The sequence below is a fragment of the Dasypus novemcinctus genome, chromosome 25 (assembly GCF_030445035.2).
Source record: "Dasypus novemcinctus isolate mDasNov1 chromosome 25, mDasNov1.1.hap2, whole genome shotgun sequence".
NCBI classification, from domain to species: domain Eukaryota; kingdom Metazoa; phylum Chordata; class Mammalia; order Cingulata; family Dasypodidae; genus Dasypus; species Dasypus novemcinctus.
In genome coordinates this window covers 34,704,462-34,724,919 of record NC_080697.1, presented here as the reverse complement: position 1 = coordinate 34,724,919, position 20,458 = coordinate 34,704,462, and the positions used below count along the sequence as shown (strand labels likewise).

The 20,458-nt window shown below is 40.9% G+C and overlaps 1 protein-coding gene and 1 non-coding gene across 4 annotated transcripts in view; one reads left to right on the top strand and one right to left on the bottom strand.

Annotated features, from left to right (window-relative positions):
* ASAP2 (ArfGAP with SH3 domain, ankyrin repeat and PH domain 2) overlaps positions 1-20,458 on the top strand; it is a 211,497-nt gene that overhangs the window by 49,614 nt on the left and 141,425 nt on the right. The gene's annotated exons all lie outside the window — the stretch shown is intronic.
* Positions 6,011-6,117, bottom strand: LOC111763859 (U6 spliceosomal RNA). The gene has a single exon (XR_002796607.1). It is a non-coding gene; the product is annotated as a U6 spliceosomal RNA (small nuclear RNA).

Here is a 20,458-nt window from a genome sequence, read left to right as displayed (position 1 = left end):
GTTTATAAGTCTCAATTGCCTTGAGAATTTTCAGTCTTTAAAAGCAAGGGCTATTTCACGTGTTCCTGTAGTAGTCTAGAACAGTGGCATGAACAAAGCAGCTGCTTAATAAGCATTATGGAGTGACTGCAGGTTTTTAAAACTTTTTTCCCTCCAAGATGAAAATAACTTTATTTTCTTGTTTTATTGTTTCTTGACTCTTTAATAGTTGTTGACCTTGAACAGACGAAGGAAGCAGCACAGGGTGTCAGAAAGGACTATGAGCCAAGAGAATGTGAAAGATACAAAGGTGGTATCTTGGTTTTATCATTATCTCTCTGACCTTGGAAAGATAACTTCACCTTTCTGAGGCTCAGTTTCTCCATTGTTATAATAATATTATTAGCTGCCCAAGTTTGAGGATGATATGCCATGATTTGTATAAAAGTGGTTTGTAATGAAAGTGCTGTGCAGATGTAGGAGACTGTTACTAATGCTCCTCTCACCACTGCTGCTAATATGATCACGTTTGTGCCTTGGCCTTTGGGCAGGTTGTCTCATCCATTTTGAGAAATACATGCCAGGGAAGTACAAGGAAATTCTTAGTTAGAAACTGCTTTCTGCCAGACCAGCTATTTGTTTTGTATATATGGAATCCAGTTATAGGTCCTTGTTCACGGATTTAAAAGCTAGTCATTAATTGATTTTTTTTTCCTTTTTGCCACTTTAGGCTGGAGTCTTAGTTTCCTCTGGAAAATTAATCCATTATATAACATATATTTGGATAAAATCATAATATTCCTTCCTTGAAAAGATACCATGCAAAATATTTTAAAGAGAGTACTTTCATGGGATTTTACGTCTAGAACTCAGTGAGGAGAATTGTCTTGTCTGGAGCCACAACCTGAGGAGGTGACCATTTCCGTGCTGCCACCTACCCTTCTTCTCATTCTGCACAATCCATAATTTCCAGTCAGTGTAATAAATATAAACCCAGCAGATCCCCGGGCTGTGTGGCTCGTATTGGTATAAATTAGAAATGTTTTTCAACTCTTCAGGTTTTTCGAGGGATAATTAATTTCCACGGTAGTTTTTAAAATAATTTTATTGAAAGTATTACATTCATACATGAACGTATATAAACAATAAGTATATAGTAAAAGTTAAAATAAACGTGCATAACATCATACAGGGGTCTCATACTTGACCCTACCACCAGCTCCTTGCATTGTTGTGAAATATTGTTACAAAATATGTAAGAGCGTTGTCAAAATATCACTACTAACTATAGTCCATGTCTTACATTTGGTGTATTTTCCCCCAACCCACTTAGTTTTTAAAAAATATATTTTTATTACAGAGGCTGTAAACTTCCAAAACAATCATGCACGTGTGTAGAATTCCCATACGATGCCTTTCACCAACACACCATACCATGGTCGCATGGTCACTTTTTGTGAGGGTTAGTAAATACTTCATGTATGAGCTTCAACCCAGGTAGCATTCTGGTCTGAGAAACATAGAATGTCTTCACTTATATCTTTCTCCTTTTCCCCTTCACGCCTCAGACTAAATACATAGCACCATTAAGTACAGTTCCTTTATTTTTAGGACTCAGCATTTTGTAGTGTGTGTATTTGTGCTGATTGTGACCCTGAATTATGTGAGACAGAGGTTTTAACACTGAGTGTATGCTTTTCTGAGATACCTTCTCTCAGGGTCACAGAAGCCACGATGGTGTCCTTGTATAGAATGGGTCTGCTGCTTGGGGGTGCTTCGTCTCAGGTCATCTGCAGGCAGAAGGTTTCACTAGTATCAGTCTAATGGTGCTGTGGTCCAGGGAATCTGGTCCAGGCTGTCTTCCAGCACGTGGGTGGGAGATTGACTGACTCCTCTGCCCCTAGTTGCGGCAGCCCAGTGAACCCTTTCCCTTGCTTTCCTCTTGTTTTATTAGCTCAGGTTTTGATTTTTCTTTTCTTTGGATGAAAAACAGACGAAGAAAGTAAAATGAATGGTCTGGAACCCTTCCTTGGGGATAAACATTCACATCCCCAAATGCTGAAAATGAACAGTCTATTAACGACCCTCACAAATCCCAAGGAAGTTCTAAGCTGCCTCAGCCCTGGGCTGCTCTTGCTCTTTGTTGTACTTCCTATCCTCTCCCAGCTGCGTTCCTGAATAATGCAGACCCATCCCCTTCCTTGCCTTTGCCCCCACATCCCCCCTTGCCTTTCTCTGTCTTGACTTGTCCCTGTAACCTGCTGTTCCTGTCAGAAGAGCAGATTTAGATCCAAGCTGCTTATGATATTCAGCAACCAGGCCAGGTCTCCACAGAGAGGGTGAGCCAGGAGTTGGTTGTCCCTGAAATGTCACCTTTTCTCTCTATGCCCTCATGAACCTGCCTTTCCCCATTTCTGCCTTATGCCACAGCCTCAACTTACTATCTTTTTTTTTTTTTTTTGGTACATGAGTATTACTGGCAACTTTATTTGTGATAGCCAGTAACTGGAAACAACCCAAATGTTCATCAACAAGTGAATGGACAAACAATCTGTAATACATCCATAAAATGGAATACCACTGAACACCAAGAAGAATTGAGTTACTAACACAACATGGATACATCTCAAAATAATTATGCCAAATGCAAAAAGCCAGAGTACCTCCTATATAATCCTATTTATATAAAATTCTAGAAAATGCAACAAACTAATCGACAGAAAGCAAATCAGTGGTTGTCTGGGCCTAGGATCAGGGATTATCAAGAAAGGGTAGGAAGGAGGCCTTGCAAACTGGCATGAGGAAATTTGGGGAGTGATTGACATGATCATTGTCTTGATTGTAGTAATGGTTTTATTACTACAATGAATACTTAAGTCAACACTCATCAAGCGGTATTCTTTAAATATCCACTATTTATTATATGTCAATTATATCTCCAAAAAATGTTTTAAAAAGTCATTCCATTGTTTTTAGGATAAAGTGCAAGCTCCTTGCTACGTCTTATAAGGACTTCCAGGACCAGAGTTTCTCTGCAGTTTCTTCTTTCCCCTCCAGGCCTCCATCTCCTCTCCCTGCACTCCAGCTGGGTTATTGGGGTTATAGACAGTGCTGTGACTTCATCTGACTCCATCTTTACACAAGTTGATCCTTCTGTCTTTCTGGGATGATCATCCCCTGCTCCCATTTACTTAACTGCCTGCAACGCTTCCTTCCAACTCAGCTCAGGTATCACCTTCCAGGAAACCTCCCTGACTGGTCCACTTCAAATAGGTACCTTTCTTATGAGTTTCCATAGTTTACTATACATCTATAGAGCATGATGTTTTAGGATGTCATAATAATTGTTTGTTTGTTCATTTTCTTACTAGATTACAGAATACCTTAGATCATAAATCGCATCTTTTACTTTTGTATTGTCAAAATCTAGAACACAGTAGGTACTCCAAAAACAGAATGAGTGAATAGATGAATGAAGGAACCAGAGAATATAATTTGGAGGCACATATATAGGCTCAAGCCTTAGCCAGCCTGTGTATAAAAAGCGCCTGAGTGTCTCATGAACACCTCAGGCCTTCCAGTTTATCATTCCTCTTCCTCCATCACTGTACTACTTGGAATGTAGAATAACGAAAGATGACAGATTTGGGAGTGGGAAGCTGTGTATGGAGGAGTGGTACCATGACCTCTATATGGATGCAAAGGGGAGGGGGGAGTGTGGGGGGAAAATGGTAGATGCAGGAGGAGGGGCACAAGAAGAGCCAGTGCTTTAAAAGCCCATCTCAGGAAGTGGACTTGACCCAGTGGATAGGGCGTCCGTTTACCACATGGGAGGTCCGCAGTTCAAAACCCGGGCCTTCTTGACCTGTGTGGAGCTAGCCCATGTGCAGTGGTGCGCTCAAAGAGTGCCGTGCCACACAGTGGTGCCCCCCACGTAGGGGAGCCCCATGCGCAAGGAGTGCACCCCGTAAGGAGAGCCGCCCAGCGTGAAAGAAAGTGCAGCTTGCCCAGGAATGGTGCTGCCCACACGGAGAGCTGACGCAGCAAGATGACGCAACAACAACCAAAAAAAGAAACACAGATTCCCGTGCCGCTGACAACAACAGAAGCAGACAAAAAGAAGAAGACCCAGCAAGTGGGCACAGAGAACAGACAACTGGGGCGGGGCGGGGCAGGGTCGGGGGGAGGAAGGGGAGAGAAATGAATAAATCTTTAAAAAAAAAAAAAGCACATCTTAGCCTTTTTTTTGCATTATCACCCTGTTCTTCAGACAGTTATGCTTCATACCAAGGTTGGCTTTGCGTGTAGCAATCACAGATTTGGGGCTTAGGCAAGTCTTGATGAGTCCTTCCTCCCAAACCCCTCCCTTCCCCATTCTGGGTCTCCATCCTTCCTGCTTCCCATTCCATCATCGGGGACTGAGGCCAATTCTTTTCGATAGTAAACAGGAACTGAGGAGTGGAAGATCAAGAAATGGCAAGATTAAAGATAGCAGTGATTTAATTTTCCCCTTGAAAAGTTCCTAGGAAAAGATTGGGTAACTTGGACATATGCAAATGATAGGCACCCCCTCTCGCCTTACCCTCTCCTCTCACTCTTTGGCCCTTGGGAAGATTCTGAGACCACTGAATTTGTTTAGTTACACAAAGCAGGCTGGGGTAGTTTGTCTGCCTGTGCCCCTGATGAATTCCAGATGCCAGAGAGCTGGAAGCCATTTGGGGCAGCATGGGCCAGGCGGGAGGGATGGCTCAGAGCAGCTTTTTTGGTGAACGTGAGGCTTTCTTGGCTTTGCGAGGTTTTAGTTCTGATGAGGAAGCGGATTCAAAAGAAACAAAGGGAGGAGAGGGAGAGGGGGCTATTTTCTCCAAACATTAGAGAAAGCAGCCACAGAAGTCAAATAAATAAGTGCCACCTGCTCTTCTGGCTAACAAGCAAGGCTGTTAGCAAGTGAAGGGAGCGGGGAACAGTTCTGGACGCTACCCTCTTACGATTTAACATTGTTCCTCAGTTTGCTGGAGATCTAGCCTTTCATTAGTTCAAAGCCTCGGGCAAGTCACTTAAACTCTGAGTTCTTTCTTCTACTTTAAATTGGGGAGACTGATGGTGATTACACAAGGATGTTGTCAATATTGGTTATGATAATGGGTGTTTAAAGTGCTTTGTGGAATGTAAATTGCTATATGATGCTTGAAGTTGGGACTGGGTATGTTTTTTTAGACTTCACTTCTCCTCCTGTCTTTGAAACTAAAAGCATTTTTCTCTCAAATGCTAATGACTTTATCAGATTAACACTGGAGATGTTGCATTCCCTGGGAACTGTTTTAGATCTTTGGCTGTCATCTAGTCATATTCCTCCACTTAAACAGAGGGGATATCATCTAGTCATATCCCTCACTTTATTGGGGCTGTTTGGGGGATGAGGGCAGACAGAGATTGGACCTGCCGCTGGAGTGTCTCTTAGTGTAGGGGAGAAGCTGGAGAGGAGCTGGCAAATGAGAGAGAGCCAAGCCTGGTTAGAGACATTGTTTTGTAAGTGGAGTCCCTAACCCAAATTGAGCCTGCGGGGTAGGGGAGGAGGGGGCTGACTGCCTCTAGGGGGCCACTGGGGGCTCACTCTCACTTAAGAACTGGGGTTTTCACACTCTGCTCTATTTAACCCTAAGTGTAAAAGCAGAGAAGATGTGTGAGTTTTAACGTTAACACTGCAGTATTCTCCAAATGCATCTGGCACTAAGGGATCCAGAATTAAGATCACATTGTAATGATTTCTTTTTTTACATTAATTTTTTTTTTTAATTTTTAAAGAAGCTTTAGATTACATAAATGTTGTATTGAAAATAATAGGGGATTACCATGTACTCCACTCTCTCCCCTTCCCACACTTTTCCTCTTGAACAGCATCTTTCATTAGTATGGGACATTTGTTACAATTGATGAACGCATACTGAAGCATTGCTGCTAACCGTGGTCTATAATTTACATTATGATTTACACTTTGCACCAATTTTATAGATTTTGACAAAAATGTATAAAAAATATGGAATGCTTCACGAATTTGCATGTCATCCTTGCACAGGGGCCATGCTAATTTTCTCTGAATTGTTCCAGTTTTAGTATATGTGCTGCTAAAGAGAGCACCCTTTTTTTTTTTGAAGTCATCTTATAGGTGATGTGAGAGAATGTCTGTTGTAGAATTACCGATGTGGGTAGGTTGCTTGAATGAAATATTCCCCCCCCCCATTTTTAACACATGTGTGGCTAAAAGTCTCTGTCACAGTTACAGAATGTACTTTTGGAAGAATGCACAATGCAGAAGTGTGCATAGGTCATCAATAGCAGAAAGACCTCAGTTGAAGGTCCAGAGGGGATGGCAGAGCCTAGTATGCTGAAGGGGATTGGGGGAGGAACGTGAAGTGAAGGGCAGCGCCTCTGGGCAGGCATCCAGTGCATCAGGAAGCCAAGTCTTGGTACTCAGTGTCTGCCCCGTGGGGTTCAGAAAGAAACTCCCTCACCTCCCATCCCCTCAGCCCCTGCTTATCTGAGCAGAGTTAGGTTCATGCAGCTTGCTCCTTGTTTCCTGAGGAAATCAGCCTAGCTTGTGAGTTCATTGTCTTTTGGGAATGGAACAGATGTGGGAGGCTGACATCAGATCCAACTGCATGTCCTTTCCAGCCTGCTCTCGGCTGTCTACCGTGACCAGGGCCTGAGAGTGGCCTTAGTAGGTGCTCAGTAAACTGCTCTTTCCCCCTTGCTCCCCTTGCCACTTCCACCTCAGCAAAGCGCTTAGCACCTTCTGGTATGATGTTTTGTTGGTGATTATTCTCCCAAGATAGCCCATTTCCTGCCTTGTGTCTGAGTTATTTGGTCAGTCAGAGGGGAGCAGAGCTTGGATAATGAGGGCTTTTAGGGGGTTTAGGGAAGGGCCCCTCAGAATGAAGAGCAGGGGCTGGGCTTGCCTGTCCAGGCTGGGCTCTCCCATGCTCCTTTGGCTTTTCTCTGGGATAAACTGAGACTGCCAGGACTCAGGAGCAGCCTCCTCGCTTGCTCTCTCTTGACTGCCGGCCTGTGTAACTGTCTTGCCAAACTTTTGCTTTTCCTTTTCAACTCCTGCAGATCTCCCAGAGCCCTGCTTTTTCCTAAATAAAAAGCTGGAGTTTACTATCATCTGTTGCTATTTCTATAAAACAGTGATCCTAGTAAAACCAGGGTTAGAGGGTGCTTCTTCCATTAAATGTCTCCAAGTGACAGGGTTCGTGGACATGCTCATGGGCCCTAGGTTCTTTAAACTTTATGACTCTTAAAGCTCTTTCATTAACAGGCATTTTTACATAATATGTGTGTAGGGTTTACAGCCGTATGTGCTCTTTCTTCACTTGACATCTTCATATAGTGTGTCACAATCCACTTCAGTCATTGTGTGGTTGTTCAGAATTTAATCATTTTAATGTGCTGTATTTTTCTTGCTTAGCTAGATTGAGCATTTTGGGTTCTTTCCTATTTTTCTCTATCTTAAAAGCACTCCTGAGAATGTCTTTGTAGAAACAACTTGTGGGGAAAGGAGGGAGGATATGGGGGTATATTTCAAAAGTGGGATGAAAGGATGGGAATCTAGGATGAAACTCTTTGTTCCCTGTTACAAGCCTGCTCTGCAGAAGACTGGAGCAAATGCTAGCTGCTCTGTCTGTGCAACATGGTGGTCAGGTTTGTAGATGGTTGGGGTGTCCGGATGTGGACTTCTTTGCTTTTTATTTTAGGCCATCAGTCTTCCCTTCCACCCAGTGTCTTTATTCTTTTGATTTGTATTTCTTATCTGCCCCCAGACGTTCGTGGTTTTCATGTTTTATGAGATCTCAGCTTCCTGAGTTCCAGCTTCTGACTGCAGTCCCTGGCTAGATTCAGAATGACTCAGAGCATAGTGTTTCAGCCTGTTCAGGTTGGATGTAATATGTAATCCCTTTTTATTACATAGACCTGTCTTTTCTGTCATTATTTTTAACCACAAACGTATATATGAATATATTCTTGCAGTAAATAATTCAAACAGAACCAAAAATGAGTCTACCTTCACTTTTTTCCTCCTGTAACTACTGTAAGCATTTCATGTGTCTTCTTCCAGAATTTTTTTCTATGTGTTTATGTACATATGGAAGCATGCAGTTTTTAGTATTTTTGTTTCCTTTATTGTTTAATCAGTTTTTGTGCCAGAAAGTCAAACATACCTCAATACCTTGTTTGATGTAAAAGTCATAGAAGAAGGTAAGAAAGTATAGGATAGTCAAGTACTTTTCAGTTTTCCTTAATTAAAAAAAAAATTCAAGAATAATGTGATCATGTTGATGGTACTTAGTAGAGAAACAAAAAGCCAGCCTCATCCAAGTTTTCCTAAGACAGCAATGATTAATTTATTTGATTCCTGTATCCTTATATACACAGGTATAGTTTATGTGTATAACACTTGTATATAATTACAACTCTTTTTTATAACAATTTATTTTTTTGTGTGCTTTTGCAGTTTTTGATGTGCTCAGTTGGTTTAATAATCTTGTATTTTCCTGTTTCCCAAGATAGAATTTTTTAAAACTCTTGCATTTTCATCTTTTGTAAAGCTTCTTTCCTTGCTTTTTGTTCTCGCTGACATTTTCTGAGTAAAGGGCAGTGTAGTCATCTTGTGTTTCCATTGCTAGAAATTGTAATAGCGTTGTTTCTCCAGGTGCTTTATTCAGCATGCCACCCAGAGTGTGGACTGCATGAAACTTGCCTGTAAAGCACTATATGACCTGGGTAAGACACTTCACCTCTGTGAGCCCCAGTTCCTTATCTCTGCAGTGAAAGTATTAGACCAGATCTTTAAGACCCCCTTTCATAGCAGTTAATGTTAATGATGGTAGTGGTGATGATAACTTTAATTTACTGAGTAGTTACTTTATGCTAGCACTGTGCTAAACACTAAAAATGCATTCTCTCATTAAATTTTTTTAAAAGATTTATTTATTTATTTCTCTCCCCTCCACCCCTCCACCCCGGTTGTCTGTTCTGTATTTGCTGCATCTTCTTTGTCTGCTTCTGTTGTCAGCGGCTCGGGAATCTGTGTTTCTTTTTGTTGCGTCATCTTGTTGTGTCAGCTCTCAGTGTGTGCGGCACCATTCCTGGGCAGGCTGCACTTTTCTTTCGTGCTGGGCAGCTCTCCTTATGGGATGCACTCCTTGCATGTGGGGCTCCCCTACGTGGGAGACACCCCTGTGTGGCATGGCACTTCTTGCACGCATCAGCATTGCGCATGGGCCAGCTCCACACGGGTCAAGGAGGCTTGGGGTTCGAACCGCGGACCTCCCATGTGGTAGGCGGACACCCTAACCACTGGGCCAAGTCCACTGCCCGTTTAATTTCTTAACAATAACAACTTTATGATACAGGAACTGTTATCCCCATCTTTGTATGAGAATTCTGAGGCCCAGAGAAGTTCACTGACATTTTCCCTTTGGTCTGTCTCACCCCATAGTCAAGCTCCAAATCATTGTCATGTCAGCTGAGAAGTGTTCTTGAACTTTCTGGAAGGCCCCTTTAGAAAAGCATCTTGGGGGGTGGCGGGTATATGGGGACCTCTTATATTTTTTACATGTAACATTTAAAAAAAAAAAAAGAAAAAAAGAAAAGCATCCTGGGATTTAGGTTCTGGCCCAGGCTCTGCAGTAAAGGATGTGACTTTTTTTGCATGGGGTATTTCACCTCTGTGAACTCAATGAAGGCATTGGGTGGAATGCTGTCCCTCCCCTGCCTGCCTAGCTCTGTGCCTTGTTCTCATTTGAATCACACCAGGCTAAACTTGGTAGCTTCTGCCTCTTATTGGAGTGACTCTAATGGCTCTGCTTGGAATGGATCCTTTGATGGTCTAAGTTATCTCAGTTATAATTAGGAGATTATTCTGTAATTATTCTATAATTAGGAGAAATTCTGAAAATTCTGTGTTTGTGTTCTTTAACCAGACTAAATTTAGCATGTTGAATCCTTTTATCCCTACTTTTATTGCCGTATTACCTGAAGTTTACCTGGGGTGTTTTTCTTCAATTTTCATTCCCAGTCTTAATGTATCTGTAAGTTAAAACATTCTGTTATAAAAAACCATCCTCGCGTAGGGGAGCCCCATGCGCAAGGAGTGTGCCCCATAAGGAGAGCCACCCAGCGCGAAAGAAAGTGCAGCCTGCCCAAGAATGGTGCCGCACAGACGGAGAACTGACACAAGATGACACAACAAAAAGAAACACAGATTCCCGTGCCACTGACAACAACAGAAGCGGGCAAAGAAGACACAACAAATAGACACAGAGAACAGACAACCGGGGTGGGGGGGGGAGAGGAGAGAAATAAATAAATAAATAAATCTTTAAAAAAAGAACATTCTTTATACAACTACGTCCATTTTTGGTCATTGTGTATAGATGGCTGTATACTCAGCCATCAAATTTTGGTTTTAGATCCCATTACATAGTTGGGAGTAATGACCTGGGTTGAATCCCAGTTCTGCCATTTACTATTTATATGACTTTAGACGAGTTATTTGATATTTTGTAACCTCCATTTCTTCTTCTGTTCTTAGGACAACTGTGGATTAAAAATGTGAGAAAACACATGAGACTTGCTTAGCATAGTTTTTAGCATTTAAATAATAAATAAGTAGTTGTTTACAGTTTTTGTAATATGGACTTTGGTTATGATTTGTTTAGGGTTAAATATGTGAAGGGACAGATTTTTGCTATTTTTCATGATATGTATCAACCTCAAAAGAACCAGAAAACATTGTTTTAATGCATATACTAAAATAAAACTCAAGACTAAAAGACCTCACCCCTACCTGGTAACATATTTATTTTAACATGTGACCCATACATAAAAAAATAAGAGATAGTCATTGAATTAAAAAAAAAAACCTGTTGGTCTTTTATTTTTCATCAAAAAATGAAAATAACTTCAGTTTGTCAGAAAAATAAGTTATGTTTGTAAGAATTATCATAATATACTTTGGACTCACCCGGGAAGACTAACAAGGAGATGATGGTGGACAACAGCCATCCCAAGGAACAGAGAATGTCTGTAACTGCAAGCAAGACAGTTCCAGCCATCTGCCCTGTGGGATCTAAACCCCCTCTTACTTAGAAACAGGGTGGGCATCACCATCCCAAAATTCTCAAGATTGGGGAATGAACAATGGACTAGAGTAGACTTATTATTATTCTATTATAAACTTACAATTACTCTAGCAGTGGAAGAACTTTTCTCATTGATATAAATGCAGTAGCCACCAGAGGCTCTGAGGGAAGGGAAGGAAGAATAGGTATAACATGGGAGCATTTTTGGGACATTGGAATTGTCCTGCATGACATTGCAATGACGGATACAGGCCATTATACATCTTGTCATAACCTATAAAATTGTGTGGGGCAGAGTGTAAACTATAATGTAAACTATATTCCTGGTTAGCAGCAGTGTTTCAATATGTGTTCATCATTTTAACAAATATACTATACTAATGAAAGATGTTAATTTGGGAAAGTATGGGAGGGGGAGGGGAAATATAGGAACCCCCTATAGTCTTCCTGCCTCCCCGCCCCCCCACTTGAGATGCTCCCTTGTCTTTTTACTTGTCTTTTCTGTTCATTGCCTGCTCATTGTTTTTTGCCCATTGACTGCTCCTTGTTTGTTTGTCTTCTTTAGGAGGCACCAGGAACTGAACCCAGGACGACATTCAACTGCTTGAGACACACCCACTCCCTCCCTATATTCTTTATGTAACATTTGTATAATCTAAAGCTTCTTTAAAAATAAGAAAAAAATTTTAAAAAAATTATCTTGGTATAGAAAAAAATTTGTCCCAAATCTCACTGCTTGAGTTAAATGTAATATTTAATACTCTCCATATTTTTTCCAAAACTCATCTTTGTTTATATATCTGTGTATTTTAATCTCTATATATTACCTCAGTGTATCCTATAGGGTAGTATAGTTTGCCATGGACATCCTTCCATGACAAATAAATTTATATCTTTGTCATCATTTTATTGGCTAAGTATATTCCAATGAATGGATGATTCACAGATTGATTGAAATTTAGGCTGTTTCTAGTTTTTCACTGTTGTTAAAGCACACCAGGGAATATACTCAAATATATTTTTGTATACTTGTCTGATTTTTTCCTTAATAAAAAGTCCTTAGAAATAAATGGCTATGTTGGGTTAAAAGGCAAATCCAATTCAGATTTTTATACTATTGCCAAATGATCCTCCAGAAAAATTGTACAAGTTTATATTCAAATGAAGAGTGCATAAGGGTGCTTACAGTACAGGATTTGAAGTGTCATAGTTTTGGAATCCTTCCCCTTCAACTTTTAGGGTACTTTGCCAGTTTGGTATCTGTGGCACTTAGAAAATATGTCTTTGCTGGTATAGCTTTGTCATTTGCCCTTATCTAATTGATAGTGGGTGCATATTTTGAAAATGCGTTTTGGATGAATAGCTGTTCAGTCATTTATCAGTTTCAAAGCAGTATTGCTCTTTCTTCCTCTTGTGAAATGTTATTTTGTGTAGGTAAAATATTTGGAAATGTATGTAAGATACTTTAAAAAGGTCATCATGATGACTAGACCTTGTTGGGTTAGTAGAAACTAAGTAAATCAATGTATGGAAAGAATGCTGCATCTTAGTTGAGAACAAACCTGTAAGTGCATATGGTGGTCATTTTGAACATGAATAGTTAGCGATTTTGTCACTGTGGGACACCTTCTTTCCCCTTTCATTCTCAGGCATAGACTCCTAGATCTTGCACACTTCCTGGGTGCTGGGTTGGGCTGCATGCACAGGGGTCTTTCATTCTCAGATACACAGAAACATGCCTAGACTTCCTGCACTCTCTCGGTGATGGGCTGGACTGCATGCACCAGGTCTTTCACTTTTAGGCCCACAGATGCATGCCTACACCATGGACACTCTGGGCAATGGGTTTGGCTACACACACATGGGTCTGGTGTGTGTTCAAGGTGATTTCTCTCTCGCCTTTCACTCTCATGTCCACAGACACATGCCTAGACCTCACGTACTCCCTGGGCTGCATGGACACAGGTCTTTTACTCTCAGGTACACAGGCGCATGCCTAGACCTCACACACCCATTGGTAATGGGTTGGGCTGCATGCACAACACACCACGGGTCTGGTGTGTTGTCAAGGGAGTGCTTGCCTTACAATGCAAGGCATCTCAGCTAGATGGCCCAGCAGGTTTTTAGTACCCTTGGTGCAAGCACTTGTGCTTGAAGACTTGGCAAAGGTGCAATTGGTATTTGGGGGTGAGGGCTGTTGGCCTTCCTCTTAAGTGATGCTCCCTGTGCCCTGGTTCTGGTAAGATAGAACAGAATCCAAGACATTCTCAGAAATAAAAACGTTTGGGTAAAAAATGTAAGAAGTGTTTCTTTTCCACTTGCCTGCCATCAAGGGTTGCCTTTTTTTTTTTTTTTTTTAATTTTTCTTTTTAAAGAAGCTTTAGCTTACATAAATGTTACATCAGAAATACAGAGTGTGGGAGCAGATGTGGTTCAAGTGTTTGAGCTCCTGCCTCCCACATGGGGGTCCCAGGTTCAGTTTCCAGTGCCTTCTGAAAAAACAAAAACAAACAATAAGCAAACAAATGAAAAAACCAACTCAGGGAAACTGATGTGGCTCAGTGGTTGAGTGCTGGCTTCCCACATACAAGGTGCACGTACGAGGTGCTGGGTTCAGCCCCCAGTTGGTCTAAACAGATAAATACATAAATAGGGGATTTCCATATACCCTTCCCCATACTTTCCCATATTAACAACATCTGCCATTAGTGCGGTATATTTGTCGCAATTAATGAACACATATTGAAACATTGCTACTAACCGTGGACTATAGTTCACATTATGGTTTATACTTTACCCCACAGAATTTTATAGGTTTTGACAAAATGTATAGTGGCCTGTATCCATCATTGCAATGCCATGCAGGACATTCCAGTGTCCTGAAAATGTCCCCATATTATACCTATTTTTCCCTCTACCTCCCCTTAGAACCTCTGGTGGCCGCTGCCTTTATATCAATGATGAAAGTTCTTCCATTGCTAGAATAATAATAAGCCTATAATAAAATAATAATAGAATAATAATAAGTCTACTTTAGTCCATTGTTCATTCCCCAATCGAGTATTTTGGGATGGTGATGCACACTGTGCTTCTGATTGAGAGGGGGCTTAGATCCCGTGGTGCAGATAGATGGGACTGTCTTGCTTGCCGTCGTAGATACTCTGTTTTTTTGGGATGGGCTTTGTCCATCATTATCCTTTTGTTAGTTGTCCTGAATGAGTCTAATGAACTTGAGAGTAGGTGTTGCAACTCAGGGCTCAACCGGCATATGAACAGACTGAAGATTTAAGTCCTGGGACATAGAATTAACAAGTATAGTGCTAATTATAGGTTCAAATAAAAGGGACAGAAGAGCCAGGTGAAGGGAAACTATAAATGAGTCTAATTTTGTTACACTGGGTAGCATAAATTCCAAAGTAAGGCCCACTGACAGAGCACCAAGTTCCTGAGCCTGTCTGCCCTGCTTATAGTGTCTAGATGTCTCTAGAGCCCTGGGGAGCCCTACTGTTTGAGGCACTGTTTACTGTGGCAGTCAATGAGATCCTGCTGAGATGTGCATAAGTGTAACCTCTGGAATGACCGACTCACTTTGAAATCTCTTAGCCATAAACTCATTTGTGTTTAATATTTCCTCCTTTGGTCAAGGTCTTTTTCCAGATGCATCCCTAGTCAACACTTGGTAATAATCCCTTTGTGCCAGGGAGGCTCATTCCTAGGACTCATGTACCATGCAGGGGGGAAGATAGTGCAATATGCTGTTTGGCCTGGACAAAGGCCACATTTGAGCAACAAAGGAGGGTTTCAGGAGGAAACTTTTAGGCAATATATAATACTAGACTAAGTTTCAGTTTTACAAGAAAAGCTTCATGAGTACAATCATCAATATCAAGGGCCTGGCCTAATGGTTTTTCCTTCACTAAGGTACTGTCCATGTGCTTGGGGGATTCTTGCCTTTTTTTTAGAGACTGTAGCAGGACTCCCCCCTAAGAAAATTCAATATTCTTTCAGTTATTGTGTGGGTCTCCACGCATCGAGACAGTGCCCCATGAGCACTTGAACATATTCGTCTGCTGCAGAGGCGTGCCCTAGGTGCACCCTTCTGCACACATCTCCCTGTCACTGACATCCCACACCAGTGATCCTCCTTTGCCACAGTTGTGACCCTTCTCTGATCTAAAACCTTCCTAGAAAACAAAGCCCCCCCAAAAAAAAAACCCAAATAAAATTAAGAAAATAAAATAATAATTAAAAAAATAACAAAATACAACAATAGAAAACAAGAGAAAAATTTTTATTCATTGTGTCTTTCATCACTGTAAGATCTGTTGTATTTTATATACAGTGACCGTTTCTTCTGTATGTTACCCCAGGGTCTTATTTTTTTGCTTTATCTTCAAAGAAGCTTTCAGTCACATAGGAAATAGAGGGGATTCCCATATACCCAACACTCTTCCCCCTCCCATTCTTCCTTATTAATAACATTTTACATGTGGATGGTACAGTTGCAATTGTGTAAATATTGAAGCATTGCTACTACATGGTCAGTGCTTTACATTGTTTTACATTTTGCACTGGATACTTTTATTGGTTTTGATAAAATTTAAAATGGCCTGTATCCATTATTGCAAGATCAGGCAGAACAATTCCAATGCCCTAAAAATGCCCTATATTTCATCTATTCTCTTCTTCCACCCCCTCCCCTCAGAACCTATGGTAACCATGAAGTTTCAATTTTTGAAGAACAAGGTTCATAGTTACTTGCAATAATATTGAGGGCTTGACATATTGGTCTGTTTTCTTTTATTAGGCACTGCCTATATTCTCAAGAGTTTGCCTTCTTTAGAAGCTCAGAAAACTAATTCTTTGCAAGATCAGGCTAAATAGTTTAGTAAGATCCCTAAAACTACCTCAGAAGGGTGACATAGAATTAGCTGATGCTGAGGGAAAAAAAAGCAGTAACAGACCAGAGTTAGCATATCGGGATTCTCTTTTTCCTCTCTTTCTAGCTTCTACTGACTTTTGTGTCATCTTTTCTATGATGGTTTAGGAATTGGGCTAGGAGATCTCTAAGTACCTTTCCCTTATTGTATGTGACTAAAATGATGTGCTAGTGAATTGCCCCTTTGAATTTATTTTCATTTTGGCAACATTTCTGACTCTTTTCTCAAACTCTTGTTCATTTTAATTTCTTTTACTTTAAAATTTTTTATTTTTATTCTTACTAATATATCATGCTTGGAAGAGTATATAAATGAATATATTATAATTTAAGGAATTATTATGAAACAAACATTTGCACAACCACCACATCACCCTGGTCATTCCTGGTCATTGTCAGCATTCCAGAAGCCCCTGTCCCTCTCCTGACTTAACTGTCAGGGTGGCCACTATCTTGATGTATGTGATGACAGTCTCCTTCCTTTTATTTATAGTTTTAACCAGCAATATATACATCCCTAAAAATAAGCAAAATAATTTAGTCTTGCCTGTTTTGTAGTGTTTGCCATATTATACTGCATATATCCCTTTGCAACTTGCTTCTTTTGCATAACATTATTTTATGAAATTTCTATTGTGGTAAAATTTGTTTCTGTTGCTTTATAGCACTCTGGTATATGAATATATGAGTTTATCCATTCTACCATTGGCAGACATTTGGGTTTGTCCAGTTTTTTGATTATTTCCTCTGAGCCTTCTGGTGTAGATATGTATAGACATTGAGTATCTTCGGTTTTATTAGATAGTACCATAATATGCCCTTCTAGTTCTTGTCCTTTTGCATATATATTTTACACAACTGTGATTTAGTGTCTAAGCTAAAGTTATTTGGTCTTAATTCTTTTTAATTATTTATTTATTTATTTGTTTGTTTATTTATTTATTTATTTATTTATTTCTCTCCCCTTCCCCGCCCCGGCTGTCTGTTCTCTGTGTCCATTTGCTGCGTCTTCTTCTTTTGTCCACTTCTGTTGTTGTCAGTGGCACAGGAGTCTGTGTTTCTTTTTGTTGCATCATCTTGTTGTGTCAGCTCTCCGTGTGGGCAGTGCCATTCTTAGGCAGGCTACACTTTCTTTTGCCCTGGGCAGCTCTCCTTACGGGGCACACTCCTTGCGCGTGGGACACCCCTGCGTGGCAGGGCACTCCTTGCACGCATCAGCACTCTGCATGGGCCAGCTCCACATGGCTCAAGGAGGCCCAGGGTTTGAACTGCAGACCTCCCATGTGGTAGACGGATGCCCTAACCACTGGGCCAAGTCCGCTTCCCTGATCTTAATTTTTAATGACACCTGGTGTTCTTCAGTTCTCTACTTATTCCCAGAAGGAAGTAGTTCCATCATTGCTCTGGCTTTAAACGGACTCCTGGCTACACTGAGTTTCTGTATGTCCCAAAATGCTTCTGGAAATATATGATGGTATCATTAAGGTTCTCTGTTAACTTTTTGAAAAGCCAAATGTATGATGAGTTAAAGCTGCCATCTAAATATATGATTCTTTTCTTGGCAAAGGTGACCTTGGGAGACAGATCTGATTTTTTTTTTATACTAGCTTTCAGAAATGTTATTTACTCTCACGTTGGACTTTAGGTTGACCTTCTTCTCAGGTTGGAAAGTGAACAGATGACATGGGAGAGGAGAGGAGCCTGGAATGTGTCTCCCCGACAGCCTAAATGAGCGAGGCATGTGGTCTCTTGTCCTCCTTTCCTCTCTATATTTGTAGCATCTATGGGTTCCAAGAATGAAATCATTCCCTCTCACCCTTGCTAACTTCAATTAAAACCTCAGGGTGCTGGGAGCCAAATTGGCACTGTGCTGCACCCCTACCCAGTGCCTCCAGATCAGGGCCAAAAGGAGCAGAAGCTGGTTGATCCTGCTGGAGAAAGTGTTTTGGTATAGGTCCTCCAGCAGACTTGCCTACACACAAAATTGAAAATACTGTGTAGGTACTTACACAGCAAGAGAGAAAAAACATTTCCATAAATTTTTTGTTAATACAATAGAGTATAATTTTTGGGTGCTACAGTCTATTAATGAGAAGAATGGGGTTCTTTTGAGTCTGAAAAATGAAGAGTGGACAGCTTTATGGTGCCTTCCCTGTGGAGGACTTTGCTTTACCCATACTGCACACTGTTCCTGGGAACAGTGACCGTAGGTTGGGAGTAGCAGTAGAGATTCTTGAGGAGCTGCTTTAATGAATAAATAAGAATGAGCAACTATTAATTAATTTAACAGTTTGGGGGTTCCTAGAGAGATGCTTTTAAATAGTTGAAAGTAGTTACTTCCCTTTGAAATATTTGAGACACATCCCTATGGTATTGTGTGTGTGATAAATTTACTCTGTGAAACTTGTTTTACAAACTAAAGGTCACTTTCAGTCTGGCTCTTCCAAATTAATGAGGTTTGGCCAGACTTAATCTATTGTGTGGTTGCTACTTAGGTCTTACTGTTAGATTTCTTCCTCTATGTTTTTAAGTTTTATACACAAGTTCTGGTGAAAGATGCAACTTTTTTTTTGTTCTCTTTAAGCATGAGTAGATTTGGGGGGTGGGGGACAGAAGGGAGATTGTGGGATGAATGCCTAATCCAGTTAGAAATTTTGCCTGATTGGTACACACCATTGGCTTCTTGAGACTCTTGAGTTTTGTTTCTCGGTTTCTTGAATTGTGTTTTAATTTTTGTTGTTTTAAGTTTCCAGTGCTATTTTTATATATAATTGACGGAAGACTATTTCCAACATTCAGTCTTAATCATTCTAAATTCTCCTGACCAAATTTAATCTTAATTATCTATAAATATGCACCATAATGAAGGGTGTGTTTTTGAGTAGGGAGGTAACTGCTTTTGCCTTTTGCAATTTTAATGAAAAATCATCTCAGCCACCTAATACTTTTATTTCCAGTCTTTCCCTAAAAGACTGTGGAAAAGTCACAGTTATTGTTTATCCTCTCATTTCTTTTTTTTTTTTTAAGATTTATTTATTTATTTCTCTCCCCCCACCCCCCACCCCGGTTGTCTGTTCTCTGTGTCGATTTGTTGTATCTTCTTTGTCCGCTTCTGTTGTTGTCAGCAGCACGGGAATCTGTGTTTTTTTTTGTTGCATCATCTTGTTGTGTCAGCTCTCCATGTGTGCGGCGCCATTCCTGGGCAGGCTGCACTTTCTTTCGCGCTGCGCGGCTCTCCTTATGGGGCGCACTCCTTGACGTGGGGCTCCCCTACTCGGGGGACACTCCTGCGTGGCATGGCACTCCTTGCGTGCATCAGCGCTGTGCATGGGTCAGCTCCACACGGGTCAAGGAGGCCCGGGGTTTGACCACGGACCTCCCATGTAGTAGACGGAGGCCCTAACCACTGGGCCAAGTCCGCCACCCCTCTCCTTTCTGAGTTCAGAAATTTTAATAATAAAGTTAGAAAATTCCATAAGATAGAATATTTTTATGAAACTTTTCTGCAGTATATGATCAAGGAGGGTTATGCTCTGTAGCATAACGTGGGAGGAAGTTTTTCAGAGTTCAACCGTGTTAAAAGGTATATTTCAACTGTGATCAACCTTACACCTGCAAGTATACCCCTGACCTGTGTTGCCCATTTTTCTTAGCATAATTGAAGCCAAACTCCTGTGGATAGAAGATTGATTTTCATCTATGGGAGTGTGAGAGGCTGGAGCTAAAATGCAGTTAAGAGAGGTAGAAATAGTCCCCCCAGCCTGGCTTTTCCAGGAAGTCTCTGCTGCCCAACATTGAGCTGCCAAATGGCAACTGAACCGTGTGCCCTAGCCAGTTACCTCATTTTCAGGTAGGCTTTCCCTGAATCCAGCTACTGTATATCCTGAAAAAATTACTCTCACTGTGGCCTGAATAATCTTTAAGAACCTTTCTCACTTTTCCACTGCCAAAATCCTTCAGTAGCTGCCCATTGCCTCTGGGATCAGCTGAAACACCATTGCCTAGCATTGAATCCTCTGCCTTTCTTTCTACTCTTATAGTTATTTACTCAACTACTTTTTACTGAGTCTGGTTCTTTGCCAGGCTCTCTGTTAGGCACTGTGGAGACAATGATGAACAAACATCAGTTCTTACTATTAGGGTAGAACATTAAAAAAAAAAAGTAATAAGAAACAGTAAAGTTAATTTTATTAATATTTATTTAACCCAAATATGTCAATATTATCTTTTTACTATATGACACTAGCTACATTTTGTTTGACAGACATGTGGCTAGTAGCTACCGTATTGGACAGCACAGGTCTAGAGGCAGAATTGGACAAGTTAAAAAGCAATTCAGGGAAGCGGATTTGGCTCAAGGGATAGAGCATCTGCCTACCGTATGGGAGACCCAGGG